The sequence below is a fragment of the Mobula birostris genome, chromosome 4, assembly GCF_030028105.1.
Source record: "Mobula birostris isolate sMobBir1 chromosome 4, sMobBir1.hap1, whole genome shotgun sequence".
Lineage (NCBI taxonomy): Eukaryota > Metazoa > Chordata > Chondrichthyes > Myliobatiformes > Myliobatidae > Mobula > Mobula birostris.
Genome location: NC_092373.1, coordinates 42,411,058 through 42,437,551, shown reverse-complemented (window position 1 = coordinate 42,437,551; position 26,494 = coordinate 42,411,058).

The window sequence follows — 26,494 nt, the reverse complement described above, 5'->3', positions numbered from 1 at the left end:
GTGAAAGTCCTCGATAGAGCGGATGTGGAGAGGTTGTTTCCTATTGTGGGAGATTCTAAGACCAGAGGACACAGCCTCAGAATAGAGCAGGGTCCTTTTAAAACGGAGATGTGGAGGAATTCCTTTAGCCAGAGAGTGGTGAATATGTGGAATTCTTTGTCACAAGCAGCTGTGAAGCTGAACTCTTTATGTATATTTAAGGCAGGGGTTGTTAGTTTCCTGATGGGTCAAGGCATGAAGGGATACGGGGAGAAAGCAGGAGACTGGGGCTGAGGGGAAATGACAGAGCAGACTAGATGGGCCAAATGGCCCTATTCTGCTCCTATATCTTATGGTCTTATAATATGTTGCCTCACAGGGGCCAGGGTCAGGGATGTCTCTGACAACATTTTAAAGGGGGAGGTTGAACATCCAGAAGTCGAGTTACATGTTGGTACTAATGGCATAGGTTGGAAAACTTGGCAATATGAAAATCAGTGCAAGAATTAGAAGTAAACCTCTATCTGATGTTCCTGCCATCATAGAAACCAAGTTGCAGCAAATTTCATTCAGTCCACAGGATGTCCAGCTATGTCTGAGTGTGCTGGATACAAAAACATTCCAGCTGTGCTTCTGGAAGACTTGCACTCCACAGTCATCTACATCTGCAGGCAGACCAGTCCAGTACAATTACAATATTTTAAGGATTAGTTTTATTTGTCAAATGTACATCAAAATGTACAGTGAAGTGTGTCATTTGCTTCAACGCTTAACACAGTAGTGGGGGACAGCCCACTCCTGTCCCTATGCTTCTGGCACCAACATAGCCTGCCCACAACTCATTAGCCCTAACCCTAACTTTGGAATGTGGGAGGAAACCACTGTCATGGGGAGAATGTACAAACTTCTTACAGAAAATGGCAGGAATTGAGCCCAGACACTGTAAAGCATTGTGCTAACTGCTACACTACATCCCACCCACGCTGTAATGTGAAAAAAATTGTCCAGGTATGTTCTATTTTCAAAAATCCAGTTTGGCTAACAGCCCCCTCAATCATCGACTTTCAGTTATCAGCAGAGTGATGCAAGGTTTATTGCTGTGACTTGGCAACTTTCCAGTAAACTGCCACCTAATGGGTTTTTCAGCTCCTGACCTCAATACAGCTTTGATCTAAACATGAGAAAAAGAGCTGGTATTAAACAATGAACCACATGGAATTCAAATTGTGAATTAAAAAATCATTTTGATTTGATGCCCAATGAAACCGAGAGAGATAAAAAAAACACACCGCTCCGGCTGGAGTCTTAACTAGCACAAATAAAACATGGTTATAGCTGCTCAAGCATCATCATCTCATCCCATCATTACTGCAGGAATTCCTCAAAATAACTCCCTCGCCTCAACAACCTTCAACTGTTTCATCAATGGTTTATCTTCAATTATAGCTGGAACATCTCAGTGACCGATGAGTTCAATTCCGTATCAAGTGTAATGGCTTCTCTGTAATGTAATGGCTTCTTTGTAATGTTCACTGCTGAGGTAATGGTTTCTCTGTAGCAGCAATGTTTGGGTTATTGCTGGAGATAACCAGACTGTTGATGCATGTTAGCCAATCGGGATTTTGTTGCCCTGTCTTGTGATTCTGGAAGCAGTGTTTTCACGGGCTTTTGCCTGAGGGAGAGGGAGGGATGAAGAGAGAGGACGCGAATGGAGAAATTTGGTAGTTCGCCGGATGGGGTGGACACCGAGCGGGGGTCTGAAAGTCAGCGACACTCAGAGGAGATCAATATTGGAAGACAGACTACTGAACTGCGTGAGCTCCAACTATTGTTCACAGACTCTTTAATAAGATTGGCGCCCTTTTTCTTTTATATTTTGTTTCTCTACTAACCATATATTCAAAGTAAGAGTTGTAAAGCTTAATTGTTCAATTGCATATTGTACACTGTTTGTTATTTTGGGGTACTGATTTGTAACAGGGGATAAATCGTGTAGCATCCACCCAAATGAGATTTCTTAAGTTTGGCCAGGCAGGGGGATTATCACCCCCTAGAATAAGCTGCTGGGCAAAGCGTGTGTTACAATTGTGGGGGCTATGTTCGGGATTGATTCTGTTGGATGCTGTGTGATTACCCTGAGCAATGAACCAGTGGGGCAGATATTTGTACTCCGGATGAATGGTTAATTCCACTGTTAAGTATAGTTAAAGTTGTGATTGTGGGTGGAGGTTTGACAAAACGGCGTGCGCAGCTCTCGTTTTAATGCAGACCAGCACTGAGGTAGCTGGGGGGTGGGGTGCGGGGCAGAGATTTCAAAGACAGGATTCTATCATTTCTGAGGAGTGAGAGGAAAGAGCGATCAGATTTGGAATGTCTAATTAGTCCACGTCCCCTGGTGAAGAGTGAGAATTCTGAGCTAGTATCCGCCCTTACTTCTCTGGTGAATAAATGGAAAGATCAGAGTCAAAGTGCAGCTATGGCAGGCTCTGCTGATTCTCTGGAATAACGTCCACCCCTAAAGGGGAGGAGGAGTACGTGACTTGTGTGGAGCAGACCTCTCAGTTGTTAGATGAGTGGCAGTGCTCTGATGATGAAGAGCAACAGAGATTGGTTGAAAGTTTGAAAAGGTGGGCGGCTGACATTGTCAGAACTGTCAGGTTAAATTATCCTGTAGCGACAGCTGTCAACTCTCTGCAAGCACTGGACAATGCGTTTGGTTCGACAGGAAGCCCAATGGAGCTCATGGTGGGGTTTCAGAACATGTGTCAGGAGAAGGGAGAGAGGCTTTCTGCCTACATTTTTCAGCTAGAGAAGCAGCTAAATTGCTTGCAGTGCAGAGGGGTCAGTCAGATGGCTGAGGTGGATCAGTTAAGAATGGACCAGATAGCCAGGAGCACCCAGTCCCATGACCGGATTGCGTGGGGTCTCCGACAGTCTCATAAGACGCACCCTCCTGCATCTTTTGTTGAGCTGATCAGAGAGGTACGGGAAGAGGAGAACACGTCGGAATTGCGGGAGGGCTCCGTCAGCAGGGTACAGTCCTCGGTAGTGGTCCCCTGTGGTGAAGTGACCACAGATAGCCTACCCCGGGGAGCGTTAGAGGAGATTGCAGCAGAGTTGAGAACGGAGGCACGTCGGCTATTATCAGCGGGTTTGACCCCCCCCCCCATATGATGGAGCTGATGGGGGGGGGGGGCGGATCCCCCAAGGGGATGAACAATGCGGAGGGCTGCTGGCAGCAGGTGTCACGCCAGAAGGAGAGTGAGCCCCGGGTGCCTCAGCAGGGAGAGTCGTTGGAAAAACTTAGAGGGGACTCAGTGAGGGCACCGGGTTGAGACCTGTGGCGTTTGTCAGCTGGTGTTTGTCGCCCTCCGAGAAAAACAATCCCACGTGCAAGTTGGAATTCCTGGCGTTGAAATGAGTGTTGGTGGATAAGCTGAGTAACTATCTCTATGAGGCCAAGTTTAAGGTGAGAACGGACAACAACCCCCTAACTTATATCCTGACCTCGGCGAAACTGGATGCCACAGGCCATCAGTGGTTGGCAGCGTTGTTGCCTATGATTTCAGCCTGAAGTACTGGCCGGGCAGCTGGAACATTGATGCTGATGCTTTGTCCCGACGGATTCATGAGGGACTGGACAAGGACGGGGAGTGGGACAGCATTCCTGCCCCGGGGGTGCAGGCCATGTGTCAGTTTGCCATCACCGTGAAGGCAGAGGAAAAGGAGAGGCAGGATCGAGCAGTGGATCAGTTGGGAGCTTCTGATGATGCCATACCCCAAGTTTACTGTAACTGACTGCTCTGAAGACAAATCAGCTGCTGGAATTGAGTTCTGGGGAAATGGAAGCTGCTCAGCGAGATGATCCGGGCATTGGCACTACTTGGTCTGCGGTCAAAAAGGGAGACATGGCTCAGGTGGAGAAGACAAAACATGCTTTGGTGCTTCCATTACTGAAAGAATGACCTTGGTTGGCGTTGAAGAACCAGATCTTATACCAGGTCACGTCACCCCTGGACTGACCTCGGCATTGCCAGCTGGTTCTGCCCGAGAAGTGTCGGAGGATGGTGTTGAAATCACTTCATGATGATTCTGGACATTTAGGGGTGGAAAAGACCTATGGATTGCTCAGAGACCGGTTTTACTGGCCCCAAAAAGTTGGAGGTTGAAGAATACTGTAAGTCGTGCATTCGCTGCATATGGCGGAAGACACTGCCTACGCGGGTAGCACCTTTGTCCCACTTGCAGAGCGCAGGGCCCCTGGACCTGGTGTGTATGGATTTCCTGTTCATAGAACCCGACGCCAGTAACAAGGCGAATGTCTTAGTCATCACGGTCCACTACACCAGATATGCTCAGGTTTTTCCTACCAAGGACCAGAGGACGGCTACGGGTGGCAAAAGTGTTATGGGAGAAATATCTCGTTCATTATGGCTTTCCCAGGCGTATACATAGAGAACAGAGGTGGGACTTCGAGAGCAGACCCATCTATGAGTTGCTGGGCATGCTTGGAGTTGAGAAAGCTAGGACCACGCCCTATCACCCTCAGGGTGATCCCCAGCCTGAGAGGTTTAATCGGACCTTGCTAGACATGCTCGGGACCCTGGAGATCAGCAAGAAGAGCAGGTGGAGTCAACATATTGGGCATCTGGTTCACTGTTACAACCATACATGAAATGAAGCTACTGGGTACTCGCTATATTATCTGATGTTTGGGCGGGAGGCGAGGTTGCCCATTGACCTTTGTTTTGGGACTGACAAGGATGACATACCTCCGAAGCCTTATCTTAAATATGTGTCTGATATGAGGAGAGAGCGGAAAAGGGCTTATGAATTGGCTGGGGTTGCGGCCGCCAAGCAGAATCGAGGAAATAAGAGGAGGTATGATCAGAAGGTGAGGTTCTCCCAACTCCTGCCAGGAGACCTGAGTCCTCATAAGGAATTTGGGACTACCTGGAAAGCACAAGTTGGCTGACTGCTGGGCGGCCACACCCTATGTGGTGGAGAGTCAGATGCCAAACCTACCAGTTTTTTGGGTGAAACCAGAGGATGGGAATGGGCCTGTCAAGATTCTTCATCAGAACCACCTGTTGCCTCTGTGTCAAGAGGTGCAGGTAGACCCAGAGCCCAACTTGGAGCCTACACCTAGTAAGAGCAGTCTGTGAAAACGCTAGGCGACTGCAGGGCCCACAGCGGGAGAGGCTGGGCCGGACCTCGCCTATGAGAGAAATACTGATTCAGAGTACATGCTGCCTTTCGCTAACTCCCCAGTGATTGAGGAAGAGACTCCTGGCCCTTTTCCCACTGAGTCAGGTGAAGTGGGGGGGTATCTTTGGGCAGCCTGGGTTACCGCAGGACCCTGAAGGAGAGGAAGCGGGGCCTGGACACGGGACAGAGGGCTCAGAGTTGCAGGGGGGCATGAGTGATAGATTGAGGGAGGATTCACCAAGTAGACCCGTAGTATCCCCAGTAGTGTCTGAGCCTGAAGAGTTAGGTGAGGAGGTGTGAAGGTCTCAAAGAATTAGGAGACCCCCGGATAACTTGGCCTACGTAGCGCCTGGGGAACAGGGCATGATCTCTACTGTTTTGGGGAGCTATGCCACTGCCTTTTGTACCTGGATTGGGCTTTGTGTTTTGGAGGAAGAGTTGGCTAATTATCTCAACGTCATGAGGACATGACTAAATTTGGTGGGGGGAGAATGTAATGGCTTCTCTGTAATGTAATAGCTTCTTTGTAATGTTCACTGCTGAGGTAATGGTTTCTCCGTAGCAGCAATGTTTGAGTTATTGCTAGAGATAACCGGACTGTTGATGCATGTTAGCCAATCGGGATTTTGTTGCCCTGTCTTGTGGTTCTGGAAGCAGTGTTTTCACGGGCTTTTGCCCGAGGGAGAGGGAGGGATGAAGAGAGAGGACGCGAATGGAGAAATTTGGTAGACCGCCGGACAGGGTGGGCTCCGAGCGGGGGTCTGAAAGTCAGTGACACTTGGAGGAGATCGATGTTGGAAGATGGACTACTGAACTGCATGAGCTCCAACTATTGTACACAGACTGTTTAATAAGATTGGCACCGTATTTTCTTTTATATTTTGTTTCTCTGCTAACCATATAGTCAAAGTAAGAGTTATAAAGCTTAGTCGTTCAATCGCATATTGTGTACTATTTGTTATTTTAGGGTACTGATTCGTAACAGGGGACACACCGTGCAGCATCCATCCAAACGAGATTTCTTAAGTTTGGCCGGGCAGTGGGGGTTATCACCCCCTAGATCAAGCCACTAGGCAAAGTGAATGTTACACAAGTTGTTAGAAAATGAAACAGTTTATACAGTACTTATATTTGATGAAATATAGACAACTTTGTCTTTCACTGGTGAGAAACCTGATACACAAATAGTAGGTAATAACTATCTTCAGCAAGAGAATCTCATCACCTTCCTTGATATTCCTTGGCATTACTTACCATCACTGAGGTCACAATCTCTTTTTGGCCAATGTCAGCCAATAACTTATCAAAACAGTCATACAGATATAGTCATTGCAACAGCAATTCTATCCAATGTCTACTTTCTCATAATTTGACTCTTCAAGTGGTTCCATCATCTACAAGGTATGTTAAGATGATTACAGAATGCTTACCAATTACCTAGCAATAGTTACCTCAAGCAGCTTTCAACCCATCCAGCACAAAACAGATGGCATAACTGGCAGACAGGCCAACCAGCAAATTAGTCTGATTGCATTATCCTGATCTGGGCAGAGGTCCAACTGAGCAAGCTGTCTGTAATGAAATGCCCTTCCACAAAGTTAAGTAGATTTCAAATTGTGGATCCTGAGCAACCTCTCCTTCCAACCCTAGCCACCAGAACGCTTCGAAAATTCATCAGTATCATCGCTCCTTGAACTATCAGGGTAATCTAAAAGTAGTTCAAATAGTCCTTATAATTGAAAAAAAATAACTTAAGGTAAAGAGAAATAAACCATTGACCTGCTTTTGCCTTTTTAATAAAAGGCCAAATGTGTAGTGTATTCACCTCATCAGCTCAATACGTCAGTGATGAGTCCAGTGGCAGTGTGGAAGTCCAAACGTGTTGCTATATGGTTCCAATTTATCATTGACCATTTTGTTCTGTACAGGACTGCCAGGTACATCAATTCCCTCTATCACTGTAGCATCGTGCTCCATGCGATCTACAGATGCATTGCAAAAACATGTCAAAGCAGATTCTGAAGAAGTATCATCAGTCCAAAACCAAGGCTCTGTATTTCTCTCAGGTGCTGCCTGGCCTGCTGAGTAACTCCACCACTTGTTTTTTATAATTAGAATGAAGAGCCGGGGACCGCAGTCTTCAGTGATAGATTCTCCAGTTTTAATTGTTCATACAGGTCCACAACACAACATTTTCTTTTGATTATCTGCCGTGTCCAATGTAGTTAGTGACTGACTCTAAAGTCCTCTTGGATAGTAAATTCATAAAATTCAAAACTCTTGTCATGAAAAGTCGTATAATCTCAGGTCTTAGTGTAGGATCTCGTACCAAGAGTATGTCAACTCTTCATTCCTTTCTATGGATGCTGCCTGGCCTGCTGAGTTCCTTCAGCATTTTGTGTGTGTTGCTCTGGACGTCCAGCATCTGCAGAATCTCTTGTGTTTAAAGTCTTAATTCCTTGATATTTACGAGGGGTGATTGATAAGCTCGTGGCCTAAGGTAGAATTTTAGAAAACCAAGCACGTTTATTTTTCAACATAGTCCCCTTCTATATTTACACACTTAGTCCAGCGGCCGTGGAACATACGAATCCCTTCTTTGTAGAAGTGGTCCACGGCAGGGGTGATTGATAAGTTTGTGGCCTAGGGCAGAAGGAGGTGCATTATTCACTTCAAACTTTTTGCATAATCACTCAAAGAGTTGAACTGCACGTGCATGTAACGAGAGCGTCTTGGACCTCCAGGTCCACAGCAGGGGCGACTGATAAGTTTGTGGCCTAAGGTAGAAGGAGATGAGTTATACCGCTCTCGTTACATGCACGTGCAGTTCAACTCTTTGAGTGATTATGCAGAAAGTTTGAAGTTAACAACTCATCTCCTTAGGCCACGAACTTATCAATCACCCCTCATATCTCAGAATTAAACTAATGCTCATTTAAACATTTGAGTAACAAATGTCTTCTGTAAAGAAGTTGGATGTTTCTGAAAAGGGAAAAGAAATTATCTTTTATTGAGCAATTATTTGCATTGAATGATTTGAAAACTCCCTTGAACATCTCATTATCTTTGGTCATTGAATGTGTGTGCTCTGCATTACTCCCTCCAGTTAGTTTTGGAGAGAAAGGGCCCCCAAGTGAAAGAGCTAATTGCACATTTCTTGGCAGCAAAAGCAGGATTACTTATGTTAATAGACCTTACACACTGCAAAGATCCAATTTTTGTTCGTTTACTGCCAAGTACAGTAAATATGTGTGCAGAGATGAACATTTTGGACATTGCATTGAGAACAATAAATATTTGTGTGATGAAGCCAAGACAGAAACTGACTTTCCTCAGTGTGGTAAGGTAATACTTGAACATAATAATTTGCATTATTTTTAACACAAAAGCAGCTGCTCAAACTGCACAAGATTAAGTAAAACGGTTATCCTGCTAACGTTGTTGATAATGTGGTTTCACCTGTAGTTTAAGGTTCAAGCCACCCAGCTGTAATGTTTCACACTAGTGAAAGTAGACCCAGAATTCTTAGGCATTACTGTGTTACTTAGGCTTACTCAATTGCTTATAAAATGGATCACGGCTGTACGTTGCGTTCCCTGAATTTTTTAACAAATGATCGTGCCAATTGAACTGAAGTAGATGTGTGGAAATTATTAAAGTCGAAGATAAATTTATGAAGTTACATACTGTATAACATATTAAAGTAACTGAAACAACTCAAATTATGTTTAGCATACACGAAAGATGGATTAACTGGAATCTGGAGTAAATTAGAGTTAACATTGCTTTTAGGTTAGATGCATACCTCATTATGAAAACAACAAGAGTCCTGAAGAAGGATCTTGGCCCAAAATGTCAACTGTTGACTCTTTTTCATAGATGTAGCCTGACCTGCTGAGTTTCTCCAGCATTTTGTGTGTGTTGCATTTGGATTTCCAGCATCTGCAGATTTTCTGGTGTTTGTGAAGTCTAATTAATCTATGTGACACAATTACACAGCTGGTAGTGCTACTGCTTCACAAGTCCTGCAACCCAACTCCAATACCCATTGTGTGAAGTTTGCATGTTTTTCCCATGACTGTGCGAGTTTCTTCTAGGAACTCTCATTTCCTACTTCATGCCAAGACTTGGGGTTGGGAAAATTGATCCTGCTGTGTAGGTGAGTTTGGTTAGTGATTGAACCTGGGTGGAATTGTAAAATGAGATTAATGTACGATTAGTGTAAGTGGATGCTTGGTGGTGAGTGCGGTTTCAGTGAACTGAAAATTTTAATTGTCTCTAAACCAAACCTATGTAATAATATAAAAAGAAAACACCATTTAAGGTCATAATTTGAAATTTCATTTTCTTTTACTATGTAAGAGCTTTAACCGGGAAGATTTTTTAATAACAGGTTTTTTTAATCAGCTTCTGCATTCCAATAAAGCAGGGTTTCCCAACCTTTTTTTTATGCCACGGACCAATACCGTTAAGCAAGGGGTCCATGAACCCCAGGTTGGGAATGCCTGCTCGAAAGGAATTTAGTTGAAAGTATCTTTAAAAAGCATATCATGGTAGTGTTCTTATAAACTGTTTTTTTGTTATGAGCTTCATGAAGTGTGTAGTTTAATAACAATATTGATAAACAAATTAAAAATTCTCATTAACAAAGGAAAGAACTGGAAAATACAATCAAATGCAACGTTGTAACTGCAAATCCTCTCAATATGTTGGAATAAACATATTTTTGAGAAGTTACCCATATGATCTTTGCAGGTTGGTACATTTCCCAATCAACCATAGCAATAAATCAAGCAAAAAGGAATGCAAGAGGTTAAAAAAAGTGGACAGTTTGACCCTGTGTATTTTAAGATCTGAGCTTTAACAACCAGAACTTTTCTAACCAATAACACACTCTGTAGTAGAATGTTAATGCGCATTCCATTTACTAAACATCAGCTGAGGCCCAAAAAGAGGGCAAAATATGTAAATTAATACATCCTTATTTTTACAAATTCAAAGTTTACATTTTAAGAAAACTTTCTGCTTCTTACATGCAATGCACAGCAACTGAACTGACCAGTCTCTCCAAATGATTTATATTGGTCTTTGTCTTGTACACAAACCCCCTTCTAACCTTCATCTAATCCCATCAGTAGACTAAGAACACAATAGGAGCAAGAGTAGGCAACCTGATTTCCTAGATTACGCTGCTAGTCAATATGTTCATGGATAACCTAACCCAGACCTCAGCGCCTCATCAGAACCAGATCCCCAGAGTTGATAATTCCCTAACCTTTCCAAAAATTATCCACCTCCACTTTAAATATCCCAGTCTCTCCGGGGCAGAGAACTCTCCGTAGGAGAAAGCTCTATATACCTGGGGTCTTTTCTTGAAATTATATTCCCTCATTCAAGGCTTTTCTACTTCTGAAAACTGTTCCTTCCTATTCCTTTCTTCTTTATGTGTTTATTCAATTTCCCCAACAATGTATCTTTGATATTTGCCTCAAGGATTCATTTCAGGAGCGGGTTTCACGTTCGTCAGACTGTTCTGCTTTATACAGATGGAAACAGTGCTGGAAAAATTAGTTTTTAACTGGATAAAGACTATTGATCTTTGTTTTGGAGAGTATATTATTTTTAAGACTTTGCCTTTAATTTTCAGAATTAATATTTTTTATTAATATGGGAACTATTATTTCCTTAAGACAACTTTTGTGCATGATAAAAGAGACTGCAGAGTGCACAGCCTCAGAACAAAAAGGACGTCCCTTTAGAGCAGAGATGAGAAGGAATTTCTTCAGCCACAGTGTAGTGTGGTGAATCTGTGGAATTCATCACCACAAATGGCCAAGTCATTTTTATATTTAAAATATATTTAAAGCAGAGTTTGATAGGTTCTTGATTAGAAATGGTGTCAAAGGTTACAGGGAGAAGGCAGGAGAATGGGGTTGAGAGGGATAATAAATTAGCTATGATCGAATGGTGGAGCAGACTTGATGGGCTGAATGGCCTAATTCTGCTCCTATATCTTATAGCCTGTGGTTTTATTCCATCTATGTCTTCTTCTGATTGTCTTATGATCTACTGTACACAAATTAGAAATCGGCCTAAATAAATTATTAAATAATATTCAGTTTTTCAGTGTTTTCTTTCTTGTGGCCAATTGGTGGGAGGGTGATCTGTTAATTTTTGTGTGTGGGGGGGGTGAGGGTTTGGTGTTACTGTTGCTGTTCTCTTCTGTGAGTGAGGGGGTCAGGGGGTTATTATTGTTCCTGCTTTCCTCTGTGTCGGGGTAGATTTCTGGATCTACGAGTTTTGTTTCTTTCCTTTTTCGTGCCTGGGAGGAAATTGATGTCTTTTCTTTCATCAGCATCCATGGTCCTTCTGTATTTCATGGCTATCTGGAGTAGACAGATATCAGAGTTGTATTCTACAGGCATACTTTGACAATAAAATGAACCTTGGAACCTTTTATCTTGCTTTTAAATACCATTTTAGCAGGTACATACACCTGTCTCCCTTTTCTCATTCTCTCTATCTCAATATAAGACTGGAGATAACACAGTCTACTGATATCTCATATAAACCCACTGCCTCTCACAGCTATCTCGACAATACTTTCCCACCCTGTCATTTGTAAAAATGTCATTTCCTTTTCTCAGTTCCTCCGTCTCCACCACATCTGTTCCCAGGATGAGGCTTTGCATTCCACAACATCAGAGGTAATCTCCTTTTTCAAAGATGGCTTTTCCTTCCTTTCACTGATGCCGTCCTCACCCGCATCTCCTCCATTTCCTGGATATTGCCTTAACCCCATCTTCCCACTACCATATCAGGGATAGAATTCCCTTGCCCTTACCTACCACCCTAAGGGCCTCCACATCATCCTCCGTAACTTCCACCATTTTCAATGGGAACCTGCCACTAAACACAACTTTCTCCCCTGCTCCTCTCTCCACTTTCCATAGGGATCACTCTCCATATGACTCCCTGGCCCACTCAACCCTCCCCACTGATCTCCGACCTGGCACTTATCCCTGTGGACAAATGCTACACCTCCCCCTACACCTTGTCTTGGAGATATTCATGACACTTCACCTGCAAGTCTATCAGGTTCAGCTACTGTGCCCTATGCTCCCAGTGCAGCATCCTCTACATCAGTGAGACCCAGTGCAGATTGGGGAACCACTTTGTCAAGCATTTTTGCTCCATCCACCACAAAAGTTGGTGCCTCCCATTTTAATCCTACTTCCCATTCCCATTATGACATTTCAGTCCCTGGCCTTCTCTATGGTCACGATGATGCTGCCTCCAGGTTGGAAGAGCAGCACCTCATATTCTGTCTGAGTAGCCTCCAAGTTGATGGCATGAACATCGATCTCTCTAATTTCTGGGAATTACTCCCCTTCCCCCTTCTCTCTTTTCCCATTCCTTTTTCTGGCTCCTCTCTTACCTTTTGTCTTCTCCTCACCCACCCATCACCTCCCTCTGGTGCTCCCCACCCTTCTCCCATGGTTCCCTCGGCACTCCTATCAGATTCCTTCTTCTGCAGCCCTTTACCTTTTCCACCTATCACCTCCCAGCTGTTCCGCCCAAAAAGTTGACGATTTTTTTACCTCCAGGGGTGTTCCCTGAACTGTTGAGTTCCTCCAGGAGTTTATTTTTGCATCAAAACATCAAAATTGTACTGGCATTTTAAAACTGTATCTAAACTTGTATATTATTAAGGAAATGAATGTTCTGGTGTTAAGATCCTGCAGAGGTCTGAAACAAAAGCAGAAATGCTGAAAACACAGAGAAAGTCCGGCAGCGTCTGTGCAAAGAGAGAGCTACGCTCCCAGTTCTAATCAAGGATTTTTGACCTGAAATGATAATATTTTTAGATGCTACTGGGTGTGAACAGCATTTTCTGTTTTTATTAATATTTTTACTGTGATACTGCAAACCCATAGAAAACCCTCGTCATGCAATAGCTGGAGTATTAAATACGTAAATAATGATTGAATATGGTTAAGAGTGAGTTTACAGAAGCTCTGGAGTGCCATCTGCTGGAGAACTATATCTAACAATTAGAACTGCTCATCCATCCATTGAGATACGTGTCAAAGAATTCTGAAATGTTCTTTTTTACTTCACATAATTTCTCATGTAACTAACTAATGATGATGGCATAAAAATGATTTTGCTCATGTGAAATGGTTATTTATTTTACAACTTTGCACAGCTTTTCCAGAAACAATACCACTTTAAGAAAAGAAATAAAACTTCATCACACTTCCATTTATTATTAACTAAAACATACACATTATTAAAGTAGATAGGTGTCTAATGAACATTATAACAAACAACAGAGGCCAGCTGTGTTTCCACTTGGACTGTAGGGACAAGATAGGAATTTACTTTTTCTCTCTAGGGGGAGATTTCTGTTTTTTTCCTCAGAAGTGTGAAGGCTATTCTGCTGTTTGAAGGGTGGTGCTTAGACTTTGGCTCTGCAGTGGAAGTTAAGAATAAATTAAAGCCATAGTCTGGTAGTCATTTGTTTGTCCATACATCCAAAGCAAGGTGGTGGGAATGAGAGCTGATTGGAAGAAGCATAGGGCCTTTTAGCCAATGCTTGAAACTATCAAGACTTCCTCAAAAGAAATGATATGATTGTGGCGGCACTCATTCTACGCAGGCAAACCGGCTCACAAAATGGCGTGCGCGTCAGCAGAGAGGCCAGCCCCAAAATGGCGCTGGGCCTTCTTCTTCACCAGCAAGGGGAGAAAGCCCGCGCGCGGGAAGAGACTTTTGTAATGCACCTCTGACGTCATTTCCGCCCAGAGAGGATGGGAACGGAACTGTGTAAAAGCTAGTGCCGTGAAGTTGGAATAAACTAGTCTCGAGTGCAACTTACAGACTGTGTGTCGTTATTTCTAGCTCTGTGTGTAGCACATCGCTACATTGGTGACCCTGACAGTCCAAATGGGATTTGGACCAAAGATGATTGACTTTTCATCTGTTCACACAGTTTCGCTAAAACTGCCAACTTTCTGGACGCTGCGACCATGCGTGTGGTTTGACCAAACAGAAGCCCAGTTCCAGATCTGGCAGATATCTTCTGATTCCACGCATTACTATTACCTGGTGAGCTCCCTTGACCAGGAGACAGCCACCCAGGTTGAGGATTTCATACAGTCACCCCCGGAAGAAGGAAAATATGCAGCATTCAAAGCGCTACTCACAGGGATATTTGGCCTCTCACGGCATGAGCGAGGTGCCCGCTTGCTGCACCTGTACAGTTTGGGAGACAGGCCGCCATCAGCATTAATGAATGAGATGCTGGCCTTGGCTGAAGGACACACGCCCTGCCTCATGTTTGAGCAGGCATTCCTAGAGCAACTGCCCGAGGACATACATCTGCTGCTGGCCGACGCAGATTTCAGTGACCCCCGGGAGGTGGCAGCCTGGCCAGATGTGCTGTGGAAAGCCAAGAGGGAGAGCGCGGCGTCCGTCGGACAGATTACCAAGCCACACGCCCAACAGCAGGCCAGACCAGGCCTGGCAATGGAGTGCACACAACCCAGAGGCAGGAGTGAGGAGACCAATGAACAGTGGTGTTTCTACCACCAGCGATGGGGCACAGAAGCCCGCCGTTGTCACCCGCCCTGCAACTTCCCGGGAAACGCCAGGGCCAGCCTCTTGTACATCTGGGACAAACAGTCGGGACGCCACTTCTTGGTCAACACCGGAGTGCAGATCAGCATCTTACCCCCGATGGGGTACGACACCCGCAATAGGGTGCCGGGACCCACACTGAGGGCTGCAAACGGCAGCACGATTCGGACCTATGGCACCCGCACAGTGCGGCTACAGTTCAGCTCCAGCCGGTTCACGTGGGACTTCACACTGGCCGCCGTGGCCCAACCACTCCTGGGGGCGGATTTTCTGCGAGCCCACAGCCTGCTGGTCGACCTGCAAGGGAAGCGACTAGTCCACGCCAAGACTTTTCAAACGTTCTCCCTGGGTGAAGCGAAGTTGCCAGCCCCACACCTGGACTCCATCACGCTGTCCAATGATGAATTCACCAGGGTCCTGGCGGATTTCCCATCAGTTCTGGCACCGCAGTTCACGGCAGCCATGCCCAGACACGGAGTACAGCACCACATTCTGACCCAGGGACCACCCCTCCATCCCCGCGCTTGAAGGCTCCGCTTGGCGAAGGAGGAATTCAAAAGGATGGAGGAATTGGGGATCGTATGGCGGTCCGACAGCCCATGGGCCTCCCCCTTGCACATGGTGCCCAAAGCAGCCGGAGTCTGGAGACCATGCGGCACCTACCTTAGACTGAACGAGGCTACAACTCCAGACCGCTACCCGATGCCGCACATACAGGACTTTGCAGCAAACCTGCATGGGGCAAACATCTTTTCCAAAGTAGACCTCGTCCGGGGATACCATCAAATCCCGGTACACCCTGAAGACATCCCCAAGACGGCATTCATCACCCCGTTCGGCCTGTTGGAATTCCTCTGAATGCCGTTCAGCCTGAAGAATGCCACACAGAAGTTCCGGCGGCTAATGGATGTGGTGGGATGCAACCTGGACTTTGTGTTCATCTATTTGGACGACATCCTCATAGCCAGCAGTAGTCATCAGGAGCATCTGTCCCACCTCCGCCAGCTCCACTCCCACCTGAGTGATTTCAACCTCATGATCAACCGGGCCAAATGCCAGGTCGGACTCGACACCATCGACTTCCTGGGCCACAGGATTACCAAAGACGAGGCAACACCTCTGCCCGCCAAGGTAGACACAATCCGCCACTTCGCCTGGCCCAAAACAGTCAAAGGCCTGCAGGAGTTCGTTGGTATAGTAAACTTCTACCACTGCTTCCTCCCCTCAGCAGCCCATATCATGTGCCCTTTGTTCAGCCTGATGTCGGGTAGAGACAAGGACATTACTTGGGATGAAGAGGCTGCGGCCGCTTTCGTTAAAGCCAAGGAAGCCTTGGCAGACGCCGCGAAGCTGGTGCACCCCAGAACGGACATTCCAACCACCCTCACAGTGGACGCATCCAACACAGCAGTCGGTGGGGTGCTGGAGCAACTCATTGAGGGGCGCTGGCAACCCCTGGCGTTCTTCAGCAGGCACCTATGGCCACCTGAACTCAGGTACATTGTCTTCGACCGGGACTGGGAGCTGTTGACACTATATCTGGCAATCCAGCATTTCAGGTACTTCTTAGAAGGCAGCCCGTTCACTGTGTTCACAGACCACGAACCATTGACCTTTGCATTCACGAAGGTGTCCGATCCCTGGTCGGCCCGCCAGCAGCGACATCTGTCCTACATCTCCGAGTACACGACGGACATCCAGCATGTCTCGGGAAAGGACAACGTCGTGGCAGATGCACGCTCCAGAGCAGCTATCCAGGCCCTGTCCCAGGGGGTGGACTATGCAGCACTGGCAGAGGCGCAGCAGGCAGACGACAAGACGCCCAGCTAAAGGACCGCAGTCTCGGGTTTGCAGCTGTAAGATTTCCTCGTAGGCTCAGGTGAGAGGACCCTCCTGTGTGACGTGACTACCGGCCAACCTCGCCCCATCGTCCCGGCAGCCTGGCGGCGGCGAGTTTTCAATTCCATACATGGCTGGGCGCACCCATCTATCAGGACAACCATCCGGTTGGTCTCCAGCAAGTTCGTGTGGCACGGACTTCGCAAACCGGTCAGTGAATGGGCCAAAACGTGCACGCAGTGCCAAACAACCAAGGTGCAGCGGCACACCAAAGCCCCGCCGCAGCAGTTCGAACCCACCTGCCGGAGGTTCGACCACATTCATGTGGATATCGTGGGGCCCCTGCCAGTGTCGTGAGGAGCGCGTACCTCCTAACTATGGTAGACCGGTTCACCAGATGGCCAGAGGCGGTCCTGCTCACCGACACCACCGCCGATTCCTGCGCCTGAGCACTGATCGCAACCTGGGTAGCACGCTTCGGGATACCAGCCCACATTGCCTCCGACAGAGGCGTCCAGCTCACCTCCAGCCTATGGTCGGCTGTGGCCAGCCTGTTGGGAGCACAGCTACGCCACACAACTGCCTACCACCCACAGTCGAACGGACTAATGCAACGCTTCCACTGTCACTTGAAGTCACCTCTCATGGCCCGCCTAAAAGGGCCTAACTGGGTGGACGAACCTCTCTGGGCCCTGTTTGGAATCCGCACGGCACCCAAAGAGGATCTGCACACGTCGTCGGCCGAGCTGGTGTACAGCACACCCCTGGTCATCCCAGGAGAGTTTGTACCAGCCCCAGGGGGCAAGAGGAAGAACCCGCAGCAGTCCTGGACAGACTACACGAAATGTTTGGCAAGCTGGCCCTCATACCGACTTCACAGCACGGACAGATCCCGACCTGCACACCCAAAGACCTGCAGAACTGTAAGTTTGTATTTGTACGAAGGGGCGCACACCGGGCACCGCTAGAGCGGCCATACGAGGGGCCATTCAAGGTAATCAGGAAGAACGGGTCCACATATGTTCTGGACATTGGGGGGAGAGAGGAGGTTTTCATGCTGGACTGACTCAAACTGGCCCATGTGGACTTGGACGTGGCAGCACCACGGCGCAGAGGCAGACTGCCCAAATAGAGACTGATCCAGACTGTGGACATTGGGGGGGTGTATCGCCGGTTCTCGGGGGGGGTGGGTTATGTGGCGACCCACTTTCTACGCAGGCGAACTGGCTCACAAAATGGTGCTGGGCCTTCTTCTTCACCAGCAAGGGGAGAAAGCCCGTGCGCGAGAAGAGACTTTTGTAATGCACTTCTGATATCATTTCTGCTCGGAGAGGGCGAGAACAGAACTGCGTAAAAGCCAGTGTCGCGAAGTTGGAATAAACTAGTCTCGAGTGCAACTTACAGACTGCGTGTCATTATTCTAGCTCTGTGTGTAGCACATCACTACATGATATCCAATCATGAAGCCAGGAGATTAAATGGAATAATGAATTATTTCCATTTGCGTTGGTTGCAGTATGTAGTCAATCAAGAGCAAAGGATTTCCTCTTGGTTTAAGACAATCTCTGATCTGTTTAGTTTTCATGAATAAACCCAGTTGTTTTCTTAAAACTGCAGAAAGGGGATTATAGGGGGATTAATAGACTGTTGACGTATGATTTAGATGTTAATAAACAATCTATAAAAGTGTTTCCTAGCCTAATTAAAGTCAAGTGTTACAGCTAATATTCATACTAATTCATAAATAATATCTTCTGTAGGTGAGAAGAGAAATGGCTGATACACAACACAATAACAACTAAATTACCTCAGTGAGGTTGAAGGTGCATTTCTGTTCGTGATAAGTATTTCTAATTCTCCAGATTACAGTTTTAAAAGACATTGTCACCCATTCTCCAAAAGCTCTGATTTTATAGATATTCTATCTACAACGTAGTAAGGATTTTTTTTGTTGTTTTGCTATGGGAAGAATGTCAAGTAATCAAATAGTGACAGGCTGGTAGCTACTTTTGTGAGAATTGTTTAAGTAAGCAACTTGCATTTGCTCTAACCAACTTCTGTAGTGTTACTGTGGTGGTGTATCCAGCAATCTTCATAGAGAAGAGTTTTCAACTTTAAGCATAAGCTCCATGTCACTTTCTGGAAATGCTGCCTGAACTGATGTGTGTTTCCAGCACTTCCTGTCTTACTTCAGCCTCGTAGAGAATCTAAAAAAGCTACAGGTCTACAATGTCAAGTATTGCTTTTTTTATCTATTTATTCAATTTCTAAGATTCAGATACAACAAGTGAGTGGGCACATTCATTCTTCATTAGTATGGTGAGTGGGCCAGTGAGAGAGCGTGAGTGGACCAGTGAAGGAGTGGAGCTTTCAGGCTTTGACTCGAGAGATTCTGGCAGTTTTGGCAGTTGGTCTGTGCAATCAAGTCAATCAAGATTTGAATAGATCAGCAGAAAGCCGTTGATTAGACAGTCAAGATTTGAATAGATCAGACTCAGCAGAAAGCCGTTGATCAGACAATCAAGATTTGAATAGCTCAGACTCAGCAGAAAGCAGCTGATTGGGCAATCGAGGTCAGGTGACCAAACATTTTGAAAAGCTCAGACAGATAAATAGAGGGATAGCTCAAGCAAAGTGGCCAGAGTGTGAGTGGGCCAGTGAAGGAGTGGAGCTTTGAGGCTTTGACTCGAGAGGCATTGACGAGAAGAGGCGGAGGACAAGCTAGCTCGCAGTTAGTTTTTACGATGTCTCCTGAGGCGGTGATGTGCCTCTCATGTGAGATGTGGCAGTCTTGGGGGAACTCCCCTCTCCCGCAGAGTCACATCTGTCAGAAGTGCATACGGCTGGGCGATCTGGAAGACCGTGTAAGGAATCTGGAGCAGCAGCTGGATGATCTTCGACTCATAAGGGAGAATGAGGCAGTCATAGATGAGAGCTACAGGGAGGTAGTCACACCTAGGCTGTCGGAAGCAGGTCGTTGGGTGACAGTCAGAGGGGGGAAAGCGAAGGTGAGCAGGCAGGTAGTGCAGAGCACCCCTGTAGCCATTCCCCTGAATAATGAGTTTACCATCCTGGATACTGTTGGTGGGGACGACTGACTAGGTGTGAGCCACGGTGGCAGGGCCTCTGGCACTGAGTCTGACCTGGTGGTGCAGAAGGGTGGGACGGAGAAGAGGAGAGCTGTTGTCTTTGGAGACTCTATAGTCAGGGGAGCAGACAGGAGATTTTGTGAATGTGAGAAGGACACCCGCATGGTTTGTTGCCTCCTGGGTGCCAGGGTACAGGATGTCTCTGACCGGGTGCATGACATCCTGGTACAAGAGGGAAAGCAACCAGAAGTCGTGATACATGTTGGGACCAACGACATAGGCAGGAAGAGGGATGAGGTCCTGAAGTGTGAGTTTCGGGAATTAGGCAGAAGGCTGAAGAACAGGACCTCAAGGGTGACGTTCTCAGGATTGCTGCCAGTGCTATGTGACAGTGATGGTAAGAATTGGAGGAGATGGCAGTTGAATGCTTGGCTGAGAAGTTGGTGCAGGGAGCAGGGTTTTAGATTTTTAGATCATTGGGATCTCTTCTGGGGAAGATGGGACCTGTACAGATTGGATGGGTTGCACCTGAACTTGAGGGGGAGCAATATCCTTGCAGATAGGTTTGCTAGCATGGTTCGGGAGGGTTTAAACTAATTTGCGAGGAGGATGGGACCCAGAGCGATAGAGCAGTGAAAGAAGTGCATGGAGTAAAGCCAGATCTAACATACAGAGAGGCTTTGAGGAAAGAGAAGCAGAATAAACAGTGTAAAGACAGTAAGGTAGAAGGGCTGAAATGTGTGTACCTCAATGCAAGAAGCATCAGGAACAAAGGTGATGAACTGAGAGCTTGGATACATACATTGAATTATGATATAGTGGCCATTACAGAGACTTGGCTGGCACCAGGGCAGGAATGGATTCTCAATGTTCCTGGATTTCAGTGCCTTAAAAGGGATAGAGAGGGCGGAAAAAGGGGGGGAGGGGTGGCATTACTGGTCAGGGATACTATTACAGCTACAGAAAGGGTGGGTGATGTAGCAGGATCCTCTTTTGAGTCAATATGGGTGGAAGTCAGGAACAGGAAGGGAGCAGTTACTCTACTGGGGGTATTCTATAGGCCCCCTGGTAGCAGCAGAGATACAGAGAAGCAGATTGGGAGGCAGATTTTGGAAAGGTGCAAAAATAACAGGGTTGTTATCACGGGTGGCTTTAACTTCCCTAATATTGATTGGCACCTGATTAGTTCCAAGGGGTTAGATGGGGCAGAGTTTGTTATGTGTGTCCAGGATGGACTCCTGTCACAGTATGTGGACAGGCTGACCAGGGGGAATGCCATACTAGATCTAGTACTAGGTAATGAACCGGGTCATGTCACAGATCTCTCAGTGGGTGAGCATCTGGGGGACAGTGACCACCGCTCCCTGACCTTTATAATTATCATGGAAAAGTATAAAATCAAAGAGGACAGGAAAATTTTTAATTGGGGAAAGGCAAATTATGAGGCTATAAGGCTAGAACTTGTGGGTGTGAATTGGGATGATGTTTTTGCAGGGAAATGTACTATGGACATGTGGTTGATGTTTAGAGATCTCTTGCGGGATGTAAGGGATAAATTTGTCCCGGTGAGGAAGATAAAGAATGGTAGGGTGAAGGAACCATGGGTGACAAGTGAGGTGGAAAATCTAGTCAGGTGGAAGAAGGCAGCATACATGAGATTTAGGAAGCAAGGATCAGATGGATCTATTGAGGAATATAGGGAAGCAAGAAAGGAGCTTAAGAAGGGGCTGAGAAGAGCAAGAAGGGGGCTTGAGAAGGCCTTGGCGAGTAGGGTAAAGGAAAACCCCAAGGCATTCTTCAATTATATGAAGAAAAAAAGGATGACAGGAGTGAAGGTAGGACCGATTAGAGATCGGCTGTGGAAGTGAGCGAGGTCCTCAATGAATACTTCTCTTTGGTATTCACCAATAAGAGGGAACTTGATGATGGTGAGGACAATATGAGTGAGGTTGATGTTCTGGAGCATGTTGATATTAAGGGAGAGGAGGTGTTGGAGTTGTTAAAATACATTAGGACAGATAAGTCCCTGGGGCCTGAAGGAATATTCCCCAGGCTGCTCCACGAGGCGAGAGAAGAGATTGCTGAGCCTCTGGCTAGGATCTTTATGTCCTCGTTGTCCACGGGAATAGTACCGGAGGATTGGAGGGAGGCGAATGTTGTTCCCTTGTTCAAAAAAAGTAGTAGGGATAGTCCGGGTAATTATAGACCAGTGAGCCTTACGTCTGTGGTGGGAAAGCTGTTGGAAAAGATTCTTGGAGATAGGATCTATAGGCATTTAGAGAATCATGGTCTGATCAGGGACAGTCAGCATGGCTCTGTGAAGGGCAGATCGTGTCTAACAAGCCTGATAGAGTTCTTTGAGGAGGTGACCAGGCATATAGATGAGGGTAGTGCAGTGGATGTGATCTATATGGATTTCAGTAAGGCATTTGACAAGGTTCCACACGGTAGGCTTATTCAGAAGGCATGGGATCCAGGGAAGTTTGGCCAGGTGGATTCAAAATTGGCTTGCCTGCAGAAGGCAGAGGGTGGTGGTGGAGGGAGTACATTCAGATTGGAGGATTGTGACTAGTGCTGTCCTACAAGGATCTATTCTGGGACCTCTACTTTTCGTGATTTTTATTAACAACCTGGATGTGGGGGTAGAAGGGTGGGTTGGCAAGTTTGCAGATGACACAAAGGTTGGTGGTGTTGTAGATAGTGTAGAGGATTGTCAAAGATTGCAGAGAGACGTTGATAGGATGCAGGAGTGGGCTGAGAAGTGGCAGATGGAGTTCAACCCGGAGAAGTGTGAGGTGGTACACTTTGGAAGGACAAACTCCAAGGCAGAGTACAAAGTAAATGGCAGGGTACTTGGTAGTGTGGAGGAGCAGAGGGATCTCGGGGTACATGTCCACAGATCCCTGAAAGTTGCCTCACAGGTGGATAGGGTAGTTAAGAAAGCTTATGGGGTGTTAGCTTTCATAAGTCGAGGGATAGAGTTTAAGAGTCGCGATGTAATAACGCAGCTCTGTAAAACTCTGGTTCGGCCACACTTGGAGTACTGTGTCCAGTTCTGGTCACCTCACTATAGGAAGGATGTGGAAGCATTGGAAAGGGTACAGAGGAGATTTACCAGGATGCTGCCTGGTTTAGAAAGTATGCATTATGATCAGAGATTAAGGGAGCTAGGGCTTTACTCTTTGGAGAGAAGGAGGATGAGAGGTGACATGATAGAGGTGTACAAGATAACAAGAGGGATAGATAGAGTGGATAGCCAGCGCCTCTTCGCCAGGGCACCACTGCTCAATACAAGAGGACATGGCTTTAAGGTAAGGGGTGGGAAGTTCAAGGGGGATATTAGAGGAAGGTTTTTTACTCAGAGAGTGGTTGATGCATGGAATGCACTGCCTGAGTCAGTGGTGGAGGCAGATACACTAGTGAAGTTTAAGAGACTACTAGACAGGTATATGGAGGAATCTAAGGTGGGGGCTTATATGGGAGGCAGGGTTTGAGGGTCGGCACAACATTGTGGGCCGAAGGGCCTGTACTGTGCTGTACTATTCTATGTTCATGAAAGATGTTAAAGCAAAGTTATCTATGTATTGCATCCTAGTGGTACCCTATGAATATTGGCTCAGAACTTCATGCCACAGACTCCCAGGCTTTGCAGATAAATTGATTATCAATTTTCTGAATAATTTCCTCATTGGTGAATCCCTGTGTATGGGTAAGTGCTTGAAAGCTAGTGTGTGGGAAAAGCTGATATCTGTCTTGCAGGCTTTTATTTCTGTGAAACATGTTATGTTTGTGCATTGTATTAGAAAATATATCTTAAAAAGCCATTGAAAAGTAAACAGTTTAAATCTATTTAGCAAATACTACAACCTTTAACAAATAAGAACACAATTCAAATTGACTGGAAGTTACCTTTACTCTTCACAGCCATTCATTTCCTTTAAGCTGAAAGGAGATTTAACACACAATCTGATTTTTATTTTAGCATAGTACTTTGGAAGTACTGAAAATATGTGCTTTGATCTTGTACCATTGCCAGCTTGGAAACAGCCTGGTCAATAGGGGACAGATAACTTTGAATTCTATGTTCCTACTTGAATGTGCAAGAATCGCAATCTTCCTTGACATAAGACTATAACCATAAGTCATGAGAACAGAATTAGACCATTCAGTCTATTGAGTCTGCTCGGCCATTTAATTATGGGTGATATATTTTCCCTCTCAACCCCATTTTCCTGCCTTCTCCACATAATCTTTGACACCCTTTATGATCAGGAACCTACCAATCTCTGTTTTAAGTACACCAAATGACAGCCTCCACAGTCATCTGTGGCAATAAATTCCTTACATTCATCACCCTCTGGCTGAAGAAATTCCTCCTCATCTCTCTTCTAAGGGGACACTCTTCAATTCTCCACATCCACTCTATGTGGGGATTTCAAAATGCATTAGGTTTCAATGAGATTCCATTTGATTCTTCTGAACTCCAGTGAGTACACATCCAGAGCCATCAAACGTTCCTCATACTTTAACCCTTTTATTCTTGTAAATCTCCTCTGTACCCCTGCCAAAGCTGGCACATCCTTTCTTGGACAGGGGGCCCAAAACTGCTCACAGTACTCCAGATAAAGACACTCTTCACAATACAGAGAAATGCCAGCATTCCGTGCCTTCATGGATTAGTGCCTTCTGTGGTATGGAATCTAATGGCTCATTAAATGATCATGTAATGGCTCAAGATTTGATGGAATCTCCATTATGTAATGCCCTGAATTCTTAAATTGGGTTGTTTACTGTCATTGCAATGTCAACACCCTATGTAGTCTTTGAATGTAAGCCTGTGCGTGAGGAAACATACTTTAAAATATTTTAAATTGACCTTCTCTTTGACAAAATCCATCTGTACAGTGTTCATTGCTCTAAAACATGGAGTAATGTAGGATAACAATCAGTCAACAAATAACATTCCGACATGTCGCTCCTTGGACTCTTCTTTTGCCACAATGAGGCCACTCTCAGGGTGGAGGAGCAATACTTCACATTCCATTTAGGTAGCCTCTAACCTGATGGCATGAACATCTATTACTCCTGCCAGTAATTTTTTTTCCTTCCCCCTTCCCTCTTCTATTCCCTGCTCTGACCTCTTACCTCCTCTCCTCATCTGTGTATCACTTCCCTCTGGTGCACCTCCTTCTTCCATTTCTCCCATGATCCACCCTCTTCTCCTATCAGATTCCTTCTTCTCCAGCCCTTTACCTTTCCCAGTTGGCTTCACCTATCACCTCCTAGCTCATCATCCTTTCCCTCCCTCCAACGTTGTGTTCTGGCATCTTCCCCCTACTTTCCAGTCCTGAAGAAGGGTCTTGGTCCAAAATGTCAACTGGTTATTCACTTCCATAGATGCTGCCTGACCTGCTGAGTTCCTCCAGATCGATGGAGCCTGTGTTCGACTCCACTGATTCTCTCCAAATGAGGCATTGAGCAAAGTTGAAGTTGACGAAGACAAGGGCAGAGGACAGGGGGATGCTTGGTGCCGTCTGCCTCTCTTTGACTAATCTTCCTCTCCCTCTTGCTACCTGCTGTCAGAGTAAAGTTCAGGAGTCTTGGGATCCATGTTGCAAGGATAGATCGGCAAGGCTTGTGGCTGTGAATGCATTTTGGGGGAATTTCGAGGGTCATGTCGCACGGTGGATTCTGGTTACTCTTTAGTTTTTGCTGTTTTTGAGCAGTTAAGTTGGGGGCAATTGGTGAGGACAGGGGGACCTTGATGGAGTCTGGCTCTGTGGCCTGCAGTAGGCTAGTGGTGCAGCGCTGAACTGGACTGAACTAAACTGAATACTCCTGGACTCCTGGTTTGATTTTGATATTCTGTGTTGTTCACTCACTTATTGCCATTTGCACATTTTTTTGGGGTGTTTAAAGTGTCCCATGATGTTTCTTTGTTTCAAGGCTGCCTGCAGGAGGTCGAATCTCAGAGCTGCATTCTGTATACATACTTCGATAATAAATGTAATTTCATATTTGAACTTTGCCTTGGGATTTTTTTTACATTAAATCTGCTACTTAAGTACAAATCACTGCTGTTGTAACCTAGGTACTTCTGTATGGAAAAAGATTTTCTTGTCTTTTTCATTAAAGTTGATATAATTGCCCACCAGAATATTCCATATTCAGTTTATTCCACTTCAAACACAATGACAGACGTGCTGCAGCATTCACAAAGCCATGGTTAGGTTAAATCCGTCTATTTTCTTGGTGTCATACTTCATAAAAAAAACAAAATGACAGAAAAGGGACCTTCCTTGGGTCATATAATCCGGTCCAGGAAATGGTAAAATCTTCAAGGCTAATCTGTAAAATGCTATGATAATATTCACATTATTCAAACATTCCAATGTATGCTTCATGATTTTCCATTACTGGCTCTGTACCAGAAAATTGTGGTCTCCACCCGGGCTATTAGTTTCAAGAGGCAAACATAGACAGACTTCTTCACCAAAGTGAAGCAAATTCCATCAGGTTTTCAGCAGATGGGGAAACTATTTATTGCATCATTCCATTTCAATACTGTGCTGGAACTTCTCTGGATTAATTCAGAGCTAACTTGTTTCCCCATTCTCCCCACAGATTGGTTAACTGGTCTACTTCAAATATTTAACCTGCTTTCCCTGAAGGATCTCTGTTGTTGCCTTTGCTATTCCTCTGGCAAAGTATTCCATGCCGAAACAATGCTCAACATA